We start from the raw sequence: 12,416 nt of genomic DNA, 5'->3' as shown, positions 1-12,416 counted from the left end.
TAGTTCATTTGTTATCTCTGCTTTATAGGTAAGGGGACAGAGAAGCTGAGCTACTTAATGGCTCAAGATCACACAGCTAGACAGTTGAAGCTTCAGTATCTCTCTCATACACACACACACACACACACAAACACACACGTGTGTGTTGTGTTGTGTACACAACACAATGATAAGTAATATTTTTGTTTGTTTTTTGTTGTTGTTGTTTGTTTTTGTTTTTGTTTTTGTTTTTGTTTTTGTTTTTTTGAGACAGGGTCTCTGTGTAGCCCTGGCTGTCCTAGAACTCACTCTGTAGACAAGATTGGTCTTGGATTCAGAGAACCACCTGCCCCTGCCTTTCAAGTGCTGGGATTAAAGGCATGAGCCACCAGTGTCCAGCGTATAAGTAATATTTTTTAAAATAAAAAAATACCCAACCTTTCCACTCTCTTGAACTAGTTAGTTCTACTTAAAGGTTGGTGAGGAGAAGCAGAGGGAGGGTACGGAATGCTGCAGATCACATGATTCTGGACGGTCAGGCTTGAATCAGGCCCATCAGACTTAATGAGGCCATTTCGTGGAAGGACCCCTGCTTCCTTCCAGACAAAAGGATCGAGATATTCCTTTTCACTAGAGTTGATGGTTACTCCCTCCTGAGACAGCACACAAAGGTCAGGGAACCACTGTGTAAGAAAGTTTTCTCATCACCATGACATGATGTCTGAAAACAACTTAAGGGAGAAATTTATTTCCTTCACAGCTCTCAGTCCTTGGCTCCACTGGCTGTGAGGCCATGGTAAGATGGGGGCATCGTGGAGTATGATTGGTGAGCATTGTCACTGAGTAAATGTCTGTCAGTGCAGCAAGCAGACATCAGGGCGGTCCATGACTCAGGCTCCGTGTCCTCCCCTCGACAGGTTTTAGATGGTGCCATACAGTCCAACTTAGAAGTCTTTGAATATTCAGAAATTCAAATTCTGGATTCTGATGAGAGGAAATCAGACATGATTATGTAACATGGCGTCCAGGCTGGTTCTGTGTCAGCTTGGCACAAGCTAGAGTCATCAGAGAGCAGAGAGCATCCTTTTGAGAAAACGCCTCCATTAGGTCAGGCTATAGGTAAGTCGATATTTTCTTAACTAGTGATAGATGCAGGAGGGCCCAGCTCATTGTAGGTAGGGCCACTCCTGGGCTAGTGGTCCCAGGTTCTGTATAAAATCAGGCTGGACAAGCCATGAGAGCAATCCAGTCAGCAGCACCCCTCCATGACCTCTGCATCAGCTCCTGCCTGCAGGTTCCTGCCCTGTTTGAGTTCCTGACTTCCTTCAATGATGTGAAAGGGTAAGCCAAATAAACCCTTTCCTCCCCAAGTTGCTTTGGTCCTGAAGTTTCATCACAGCAATAGAAACCCTAAGTAAGACACAGGGTGATCCACTTGCTATGAAATAACAAATCCAAACACATTGAATCTAAGAAACAGGAGAGTAAATGACAACTGGAGAATCACAGATGACACCATGATCCCTTTAACCAGAAATTCGCACCGAGGCTGTGAATTCACGACAGGGGCTGATGGGCTGGGGATGGTGCAAGTTAAAGTAGATGAGGGCATCCCTAACCTGGAGACATTAAATTTGCAGATGCAAAGATGCTGTCATCCAGATGTGGTGGCGCACGCCCGCAGGGCCAATCCAAGGCTGGAGGATCATGAGTTCAAGGACAACTGGGCTGCATAGTAAAAACAAAACAAAAACTAAGAAAAATACATTGTCAAAGAAGTCACAGGAATAAGGCCATAGTGGGGACCATGGGAGACAGAGAAGGGTGCTGTTCTCTTCCTCTGAAGATCCAGAGGAGGCTTGGCCACGTGGAGTGCACCTGCTTCTTGCTCAATCGGCAGAATTATGGAGTCTTTAGGCATACAGGCAACAAGATATTTTATGTGCCTACTACGTGCCAAGCTCTCAGTAGGTTCCTAGAAACACAAAGATAAGGAAGTAGCGTTCCCTAGGTTACTCAGAAGGTTGCTGGCAGGAAGATAGTGCTGTCTGGTAGTCCAGCTTGGAAGATTCACTGTACTGTGCTGGTGGTGAAGCCCTCCCTGAGTCTTCTCTGGTGTGACACAAAGGTCTACTCTACACCCACTGTGACCTCTGCATCCTTCTTGATATAACTTCCAGGCACTGGCTACCCATCAGTCAGGCTTGGCTCAGAAAGTACACACAATGGGGGCTGTAATGTTAACAACATAACACATGTTGTGGTGAGCGTGCAGCAGATGGCCTATGACCTGGATCCTAATGGATGAGGACATGTCTATAGTCTAGGAACTTCCAGGTCCCCTTCATGATGTCTCGTTTATGCTGGTTTATTAGCAACTTGGAAGGGACGTGATTTATGGCAACACAACTTCCTTTTTAGTGGCAGTGGGTCTTATCCAGCACCCCTCAAATAGGGACACCAACAGGAAAACCAGACCCTGGAGTGGGGCAGAGGCTCCAGGTGGAGGTCCTGCTGGACCAGTCCGTTGGAAGGAGTCCAGGGAGCTGGGCCAGCTGCTGGGTTTTCTTTGGCAGAAGGAAGTTCAGCTCTCGATGCAGCTGTTGCCAACCAGGGCAGGGACAGTGAGCTCAGAGTGCTCCATAGAACCTGGCATTGGGGACTGGAGTAGGGGTGAGGAGGGAAAGGCTGGGGTGGCAACAGGCAAGGCACCAGGCCAGAAGAGACAGGAAATATTCTGGTCTTTCAGACATTGTGTCATATCATTGTTTACTTGGGAGGAGACCACCCAAGAAGCTCTGGTGCCCAGGATGCTGAAGACAGCCCAGTGGATACTCACATCACTACCACCACCTTGGGCACACAGGAACAGTGGGCTCACCACGTCCAGAGCCCTGCTGTCCGTCTGTCCATCCGTCCATCAGTGCCACAGGAAGGGAGTCAGATTTCCTGCTGCGCTTGGACAAGTCACTGACCTGCAGGATCTGTTCTCTACCTCGGTAAACAGAGGGAAATCCCCCACCTGTGCAAATGGATGAAACCCTGTGGACAAAAGACCAGAACAGCTGTACCCAGATGATGCACGGTCTCTGTCCCCAGAAAAGCCACTCAGGCTGGAGAGTTCTGTAGTCATAATAGATTCCCCTCTACTTTTCTGCTCCCCAAGTCCCTCCCCTGCATCTGTCCCCTGCCAGCAGGTGGGAACTACCCAGCATTTTCCTAGTGATCAGTTGCTCTTCTCGCTTTGGCCCTCTACACCTTGGCCTTCTAGGTCCCTGGACTCGCTTCATAACGCCGGCCTTTGTGCACGCTTGTGTCTCATCTTTCCCTCTTTTCTGGCGTGTGCTTCCTTCCAACACCCACCAACTCTCTCTGCTTGGAAAGACAAAACAGAAACACCCTCACCTTAAGCCACATTCCACATACATTCTGGGTTAAGTGTGGAAAACCAAACAAGACAAGAAAGGCATTGGAGAACAATATGGCATTAAGACCTCTCAGAGCCGGGAGGGTGTTTCTGATAGGCTGTCAGTCATAGAATGGATGATGTCATAGAACGGATGACGTCTCAGTCTAGCATCGAGAGGCAAATGAAGATTGAAGTAGCATGCACTCACAGGAGTCTTAGCAGAGACAACCAGGAAAGGGTTTAGACAGCTGTCAAACAAGTGATTAAAAGTGTGTATTTGAGGAAAAGCAAAGGGAAATTCTTGTGTTTTGTGAATGGGAATTTATTTCCTTACAGATTTATTTTTACTTATGAGTCTGGAAACATGGGTGCAGGTACCTGAAGAGGCCAGAAGTCCAATATGGGTGCTGGGAATGGAACCTGGGTCATTTGCAAGAGTAACATGTGCACTTAATGGCTGAACCATTTCTCTGGTTCTGGACTTGGGCTTTAAAACATCTGATGTATGCTAGGCATTAGAAGTCCAAACACTTAGAGCGTTGTTTGTGTAATTTGGAGTATCAAAAGCACCAATATTCCAAGACCATGGTTAAAAGCTAATGCTGAAAGGAATCTTTGCTACATATGTGACAAAGGGTTAACACCCTCGCAGAGTGAAAAGTCTTAGATACAAGTAAGGAGCAAGGTGAACAGCTAACCTGAGAAGCTTAGCTGAAGGGCACAAGCGGTTACCACAGAACACAATGGTTGGAGAGAATATGGAAAAAGTCAGCTGTGTCAGTTCTCTTAAAACGTAAACTGAAACCAGAAGCTTAGAGCTTCTCAAAGTGCAGCCCTAGAAGAGTGCAGACCTGCCTGGCTGCAGACCTCAGCTCTGCCCCCTGCTCTTGGTGACATTGGGCAAGCCCCAGTCCTCCATCTACACAATGTGGAGAGAGTGGTGTCTGTGTCACAGACTTGTTCTGAGTAGCCCTGAGTTCGTATTTACAGAAGGCTGCAGAATCAGCCTGGTGGAGCCCTGCATTCCCAGCACCTGGAAGATGGGAAAGAGTATTGCTGGAAATTTGAGAGCAGCCTGTTATATACAGAGGGTTCCAGGTTAACAAGTGCTACCTAGTTAGACCAAAACAAAACAAGAGGCTTGGCTGTGATGTGTGCCAACATTTGACTGCTCTAATGTTCTCTCGGTTCTGTCATGGGATTGACCATCTTGCAGAGCAGTGGCTCCCTGGTACCTACAGATCTTTCTCACTAATATTGTCTCTGTTTCTCTCCATTGATGTCATGACTTCAAAGTTTCTTTTCTCTTGAGCTAGATTTAAAAAAAAAAAAAAAAAAAAAAGCATCATTCCTCATTTTCTCCCTAGGCTGGCTTCTTGTTGGCATTCCCCAGAAAGTATTTTGGCTTTCTTGAGTTACCGTGTCAAATTACCACGAAGTTGATGTCATTCATGGCTTTATCGTTATTGAGACTGGAAGCTGAAAATCACGATATCAATACAATTGGTTCCTTCTGGGGGATGTGGCTAAGAATGGTTCTCCAGTGGCTTCCAGGGATTGCTGGAAGATGTTTGGATTCCTTCACTTGGATCTCTGCCTCCAACTTCCCATGAACTTCTCCTCTGTGTCTTCAAATTTCCCTTTTCTTCGAAGCGTAGCTAGGATGCGAAGTGTCCCCTCCCCCTCTTAGGCGCACGCGCTTGAGTGCGTGGTCTCCTGTGAGTAGTCTGAGGGAAGGCTTTGAGATTTGATAGCCCGACCCTACTTCCTGCCTGCTCTCTACCCTCCAGCCTCGTAGGCAATGCGTGAGCAGCTGCTCTCGTTGCCGATACCACGGCTTCCCTGAGGATCGTCCTTCCTCACACTGTGAGCCAAATACGCCCTCCCCGCTCATCGGGTATTTGGCCACAGCAAGAAGGAACTAACACACAAGGATATTTTGGCTGCTTTTCTCCTGGCTTTGACAAAAGCAGCTGACAGAAACAACATACAAAAGAGGTGGGGGTGGGGGTTCTATTTCTTAGTTTCAAAGACTTTAGTCCATCATCCTAGACCTGACGTGAGTCAAACATCATGGTGCTGAGAGCATGTGAGGAGGTCGTTCACCTCGGGGGTAGCCAGGAATCAGCACAAAGAGGATTGGACACCAGGTACAACATTCAAACACCTCCAGGTGCCGACTTCCTCCTTCCAGTAGGCCCGGTCTCCTCAGGTTTCTACTACCTTCCAAAATATTCCTACCGGCTAGGAAACAAATGGGGAGCATACGAGCTTACAGGGGGAGATTCCATAATCAGAGGCAGACCGTGACATTTTGCCCTGCCCGCCAGCTCATCATGCAGGATGCCCTTAGTCCATCTTCATGAATACCCATAGTCTTAATGCTGCAAACATTGCCCAAAGGCTGACATTAAAAGTCTCTCCAGAGAGTCAAGGTAACCCTTAGCTGTGAGCCCTGGCGTGGTACGATGGTACAGACTTAATTTCCATTTTAAACAAGGAACGACAGGAGGAAAGCAAGGAAGAATTAGACTAAAGTAATCACAAAACATGGAAAATGAAAATTAATCATGTAGCTGCTCCACATCTGGTGGCATGTGTGGCATGGTATGAGCCCCCAAGAGCTCTGACAGCCTTACCTCTGTTGTCTTGCCATTCGTAGTTCTCCTGGCTTCCTACCTGGGCTAGCACCAGTGGCTGCTTGAGATTTTCCTCAGAGGACATTCCAGGTTGCTGGCTCCTCTAACATGCTGGAGTCTCCACTGCAGCTTAGGGCTTTCCCTCAGGCCTTTCTTTATTTTATCTAAGGATGTCTCTTCAGACTAAGACTTTACCACCATTGCTTGGCCTCTCAGGCTTTTCTCTGACATCCGGGTGAAAGCCTCTATGAGCTTGTAATTCTTACACACTGTGTTTGCAAAAGTAGCACCACACAGATGACACCTGGACCTGCCACCACCTCTTGGATGACAGCCGCATTAGCCTTTTAAGTAGGTATCAGAACACAGCAAGATGAATACTGGGAAAACATTTTCCTGGGCTTCCCTTTGCGTGCAGAGTGTCTTGGGGGCATTTTCCTTCTCTGGGACCCTCTTTCAGTAAGTTTCTCACATCCTACCCTTGAACCTGCGATGGGTAGGGTCTGGCCAGTTGCCAGAGGCTGTCAAGATGTCTGTCCTGTTGTCCAGTACAAATGACCTGTTCCTTTAGAATGGCATTGATGTCTTCAGAAACCACGACTTCCTGCTTTGAAGGCTCTTTTGGAGAAGCCTGTACGTTTCCTAGGTCTTCTACCAATTTTCACTGTAAACCAGGCTAAAAGCCTCCATCAATAACCCCGCCACAGCCCGAATGTATTACCTTCTTGGAACTGCTGCCACCAAATAAATTAGTCCATTACTTTAGAATTCACTCTCACTCAAAGTCTCAGGATATGTAAAAACATAGATAAAAGAAACCCACCAGGATTTAACATGAGTGACCTTTACTCCCATATCCATATAGTCTTCACTTTCATATGAAACTTTCTGAGTATAGCATTTACTGTCCACATGCCTCTTAGCGTTCTGGACCTCTGAGCTCCCACCAGAATCAGTGATTAAATTCTGCTACAGCATCTCAGGCTTTTCCTTTAAAAAGTTTTTTAAAAGGTGCATCAATCTTATAAAATACTTAAAAATTTTATTTACTTTGTGTGTGTGTGTGTGTGTGTGTGTGTGTGTGTGTGTGTGGTGTGCATGGCACATGTGTGGAAACCAGAGGACGACTTGGAGGAGTTGTTCTGTCCTATTATGTGGTTTCTGGGAACTGAACTCAGGCTGTCGAGTTTGGCAGCAAGCTCCTTTACCCACTGAACCATCTTGTTGACTGTCATAAGCTTTTTTACCAACCTGTTTCTTTTTAAAATTCTCCCCAGGATCAGTTCCAAAAATGTAAGGACTGCGTTCTCAGGTTGTTGCAGCCACAGCTCCTTGAAGTGCTAATTTCTCTGTTGGTCACCTTTCCTCAGCTGTGTCTAAGTGTCTGAGAGAAGCAGGGAAAGAAGATGTGTTTTCTTCCACAGGTCCAGAGGGTTCAGTCATGGGTCAGTTATGATGGTAGGAATGTGTGGAGAAGGGGACTGATTCTCCTCACAGTGACACAGTGACACCTCATAGTGACACTGTGACACCTCATAGTGACACAGTAACAGATACAGTGACACCTCATAGTGACACTGTGACACTTCATAGTGACACAGTGTTACCTCATAGTGACACAGTAACACAGATACAGTGATACCTTATAGTGTCACACCTCATAGTGACACTGTGACACCTCATAGTGACACCTAATAGTGATACCTCATAGTGATACAGGGATACCTCATAGTGACACCTAATAGTGACACAGCCAAACCTCATAGTAACACAGTGACACAGAGATAGAATGACACTTCATAGTGACGCAGTGACAGTGACACAGTGACACCTCATAGTGACACAAGAACATCACATTGTGACTCAGTGACACAGAGACAGTGACATCTCATAGTGACACAGGTATACCTCATAGTGACACAGGTATACCTCATAGTGACACAGGTATACCTCATAGTGACACAGGTATACCTCATAGTGACACCTCATAGTGACACAGTGACACCTCATAGTGGCACCTTATAGTGACACAGTGGTACCTCACAGTGTCACCTCATAGTGACACAGTGACACCTCATAGTGACCCAGCAACACCTCATAGTGACATGGTGACACAGAGATACAGTGATACCTCATAGGGACACAGTGACATCCCATAATGACACCCCATAGTGACACCTCATAGTGACAGTGACACAGTGTAATACCTCATAGTGACACAAGGACATCACATTGTGACACAGTGATACAGTGACATCTCATAGTGACACAGGGATACCTCATAGTGACACAGCAACATCCCATAGTGACACAGTAACACCTCACAGTGACACCTCATAGTACACCTTATAGTGACACAGCGGCACCTCATAGTGACACAGTAACACCTCATAGTGACACCGTATAGTGACACAGTGGCACCTCACAGTGACACCTCATAGTGGCACCTTATAGTGACACAGTGACACCTCATAGTGGCACCTTATAGTGACACAGTGACAACTCATAGTGGCACCTTATAGTGACACAGTGACAACTCACAGTGACACCTCAAGGGGGACAGGAAGCAGAGAGGAGATGTAGCAAAGGATCAGGGAAAGTTCCATCGTCTAAGAGATCTACTTCCTCTTACCTTTCAGCATCCCCTAATGAGGTCACACTGTGAGTCCACTGAGGAATTATTAACTTGTCCCTTAGGTCAGAGCCCTCAACGTCTATTCACTTCCCAGTTCTGTTCACTGGCTGCCGAGTAAACTCACCAATGCACGAGGGTTCAGGAGACATATTAAACTTGTAATGGATGTACTCTTTGGATCTGAGGCTTAATCTCATACAGAATGAATTTACATTAACTTGACGGAAAACAAAATACTTATACATAAGGCCACATTTATAAATTCCACATTATCATTCCTCATGATGGTAATCCTATTCAATCCAGAGCACAGGAGTTTGACCAGTATTAGAGGAGATGATATATTAGAATACAGTAAACACGGCCAGAGGAAGAAAAGAGTGGGTGCATGCTGGGCTGTATTCATACAGTGTAATTACAAATGTTCTATTTAAAATGACAGGAAGCAGAATGATCGCTCACACTTCCTCCACGTGCTGGGGAAGACTTGAGTTCCAGTCCTTTTTAACACAATAGAATACAACTCAGGAAAGTCTCTTTGGGAGCCTGGACTTTGGGACAGGTGACATAATATCTATTGTAGTATTTGGGAACTGCACAGGCAAGGGGGTGCTGTGGTCTGATACAAACTGGTTCTGAAGAGCCCGCAGCACTGACTCAGTGACTTAGTTGTATCCTTTGTCAAATAGAGATATGAAACTAATGAAGAATGATAAATTTGACAACTGGGAACAGGAAATAAAGTGAAAAAAAAAAAAGCCATTGCAGTGGAACTGACAGAGTTGGTGCCTGGCACAATGAAGAAAGAACCTTTACCACAAATGGATGATAGCGACGCAAGGTACGCAGATGCGCCCCTATCTCTACCCTACTCTAAATCTTTAGCATTCATTAGCTGTGCTGCACACACTCATGCATTTTGTTCAGAACGTAACTAAAATTGTCCCACTTATAAAGGCAGGTATTCAGTAACACATACTTGCCTGTGCTAGCACTTCCTGAATAAAAGCCGTCCTCTTCCTCCGTCATCCACCTGAAGAGGGTGAGGGATCTCAACTGAAGGCTCATCACAGATTCCTAATTGCACAACCCTGTTAGGTGTAGTGGTCATTCTCATGCCATGCTCTTGCGAAGAGTAGGGAGACAATAAAAATAGTAGTGTGGTGCCCAGGAAGTGTTAGTGAACCCCAAAAGACCAATCAGGAGCCGATCCGATGCAAGCAAACCAGGGCCTTTATTTAAACTCGAGTTTGGACTTTGCCCAACGCTGACACTTAGGACAGTTTTGGCGGAAAAGAGCCTCAAACAAGCTTTATAGAAAGCGGCAAGCGAGGGGTGAGCGTCTCTAGCCTGGCAAGCATCTAACTGGGGGCGGGGCTACTGACCTTTAGCATAATTGGCTGGTGCAGGAGCAAACCATAAACTTAACTTCTGCTTCTCTTGGCATTGGTGGTTGTTAGGCAGGGGGCGGGACTTGTTGGGGATTAACCTGGAGACACAGGTCATGTTGGAGTTAGCCTAGAAACTGGAGCTAGGCTCAGGTTCTGTTGGGGGTGGGGTGGGTTTAACTTGGAAACTAATTTTAGGTACCAGCCTGTTGGTTTACCTGTGTTCACTTAGGTCAAGTACTCTAAAATGGAGTCTGAACTTAAAAAAATTTGGTCTCTCAGTAGAAGGGTTAAGGAATACAGTTAATGCAACGACAGTCTGCAAAAATAACCTAGACAATTATCAGATTGTTTCTCTGACTATAAGTTGTATTAGTCAGGGCTCTCTAGTGAAGCAGAATTGATAGAAAGGAGTCTTTCTACATAAATGGGGTTTATTAGAGGGTTTGCAGCTTATGGTCCAACTATTCCAACTATGGCTGCCTCACTACAGAAAATCCAAGAGTCCCAATAGTTGTTCAGCCCGTGAGGCTAGATCTCTCAGCCAGTCTCTAGTATGCGGCGGAATCCTGAAGAAGCAGGCCGTAACCAGTACAGGATGAACTTGCCAGCCAGAGGACAAGTGCCTCCTTCTGCCATGCCTTTCATATAGGCTGTCACCAGAAGGTGTAGTCCAGATTTAAGGTGGATCTGCTCCCCTCAAAAGACCAGGATTTAGAGTGGGCCCCTCCACTTCAAACGAATCGATTGAGAAAAATCCCTCACCAGTGTGTCCAGCTGTTTGGGTTTTCATTCCAGATGTTGTCAAATTGACAGCCAAGAATAGGCCATCATATGTAAGACTCTGAGAATGGGTCTTGGAAGGTGTGTGGTGAAGCATTTGCATCTACACACACACACACACACACACACACACACACACACACACACACACAGCTGTTACTCATTAGTTACTGCAAATCAAAAAGGAGTCAGAGGCACAGCTGCAACTCAGACTTTTGGGGTGCTACTGCACTGTGACCTCACCCTAGCTGATTAGGTTTCCCCCCTACTTGGAATGTCAATAGTGTGGTGGTTTGAATAAGAATGGCCTCACAGTCTCACAGATTTGAATGCTTGGTTACCAGGGAGTGGAACTCTTTGAGAGGATTAGAAGGATTAGGAGGTGTGGCCTTGTTGGGGGAAGTGTGTCACTGGGGGTGGGCTTTGAGGTTTCAAAAGCCTACTGCAAGCCCAGAGTCTGTCTCTCTGCCTTTGGATCATGACATAGTTCTCAGCTACTGCTCCGGCCAGTGTCTGCATGCAGCCGTGCTTCCTGCTGCGTTAATAATAAGCTAACCCTCTGGAACCCTAAGCAAGCCCCCAGTTAGACACTTCCTTTTATGAGTTGCCTTGGTCATGGTGTCACTTCAAGGCCACAGAACAGTGACTAAGACAAGTGGCTACCACCCAGCCACCCTAGTCTGTCACTGTAGAGGGTGTGACTGACTGAAGGAGGGTAGGGAGAGGGTAATGAGAAAGCACTTTCCTGGAGTTAGCAAAGTCATAGCAGACTGCTAATAAACCACACGTGAAATACGGAAGGCTCCTGAAAACCCAGCAGCTAGACACAGACATGTCCCGTTGCGATGAGCAACTCCCTAGCCACTCTTGGAATTGGTTTAGGCTTCTATTCCTATTCTCTTGAGCTACCCCAGCCCTTTATTAAAGCTGTTAACCAGCCTCTGTAGGGTCTGGCATGGCAAAGAGAGCAGGTGGACATAGCAGCACAATCTACCCATAAACCACTTCTCCACAGTAGCATCTTCTAGGGAGACAGTGATTGGAGGTGGGTTAGTGACAGTGGATGAGCTGGGTTATAGCCAGGTTTGGACTAGTAAGAGCAAGCTGGACACAGTGGAAGGGTTTGAAAGATCTTGAAGTAGAACTAACCCTTAGTATTCTGTAGGGGAAGCTGGCCCCTGGAGGACATCACACATGACTATTAAACACATCAATAATTATCATTGGCTTATACACAGATTTTGATGTTTTCAGTATTTGTATTTGGCTCTGTTTTTCGGTTAGAGATTGAGACCGGATTTGCCCACATCACTGTGATTGCCTGGAACTTTCTACATAGGGTAGAATGGCTTCAAAGTCATGGTGACCCTTTTGTCTCTACCTCCCTCTTCGAATCCTTAAAGAGAAATTCACTCTGGTGTTTATTACAGTGGTAATGAGGATTCTTCAAGATTGTTGTAGTGGGGAGTATTGCAACTGGGGGAGAGATGGGACAAAAAGAATTGGGGAGGGCTGGAGAGATGGCTCAGTGGTTAAGAGCACTGACTGCTCTTCCAGAGGTCCTGAGTTCAATTCCCAGCGAC

Source organism: Rattus rattus, chromosome 15 (genome assembly GCF_011064425.1).
Source record: "Rattus rattus isolate New Zealand chromosome 15, Rrattus_CSIRO_v1, whole genome shotgun sequence".
In the NCBI taxonomy this organism is placed as follows: domain Eukaryota; kingdom Metazoa; phylum Chordata; class Mammalia; order Rodentia; family Muridae; genus Rattus; species Rattus rattus.
Note: the sequence above shows the minus strand (reverse complement) of the source record.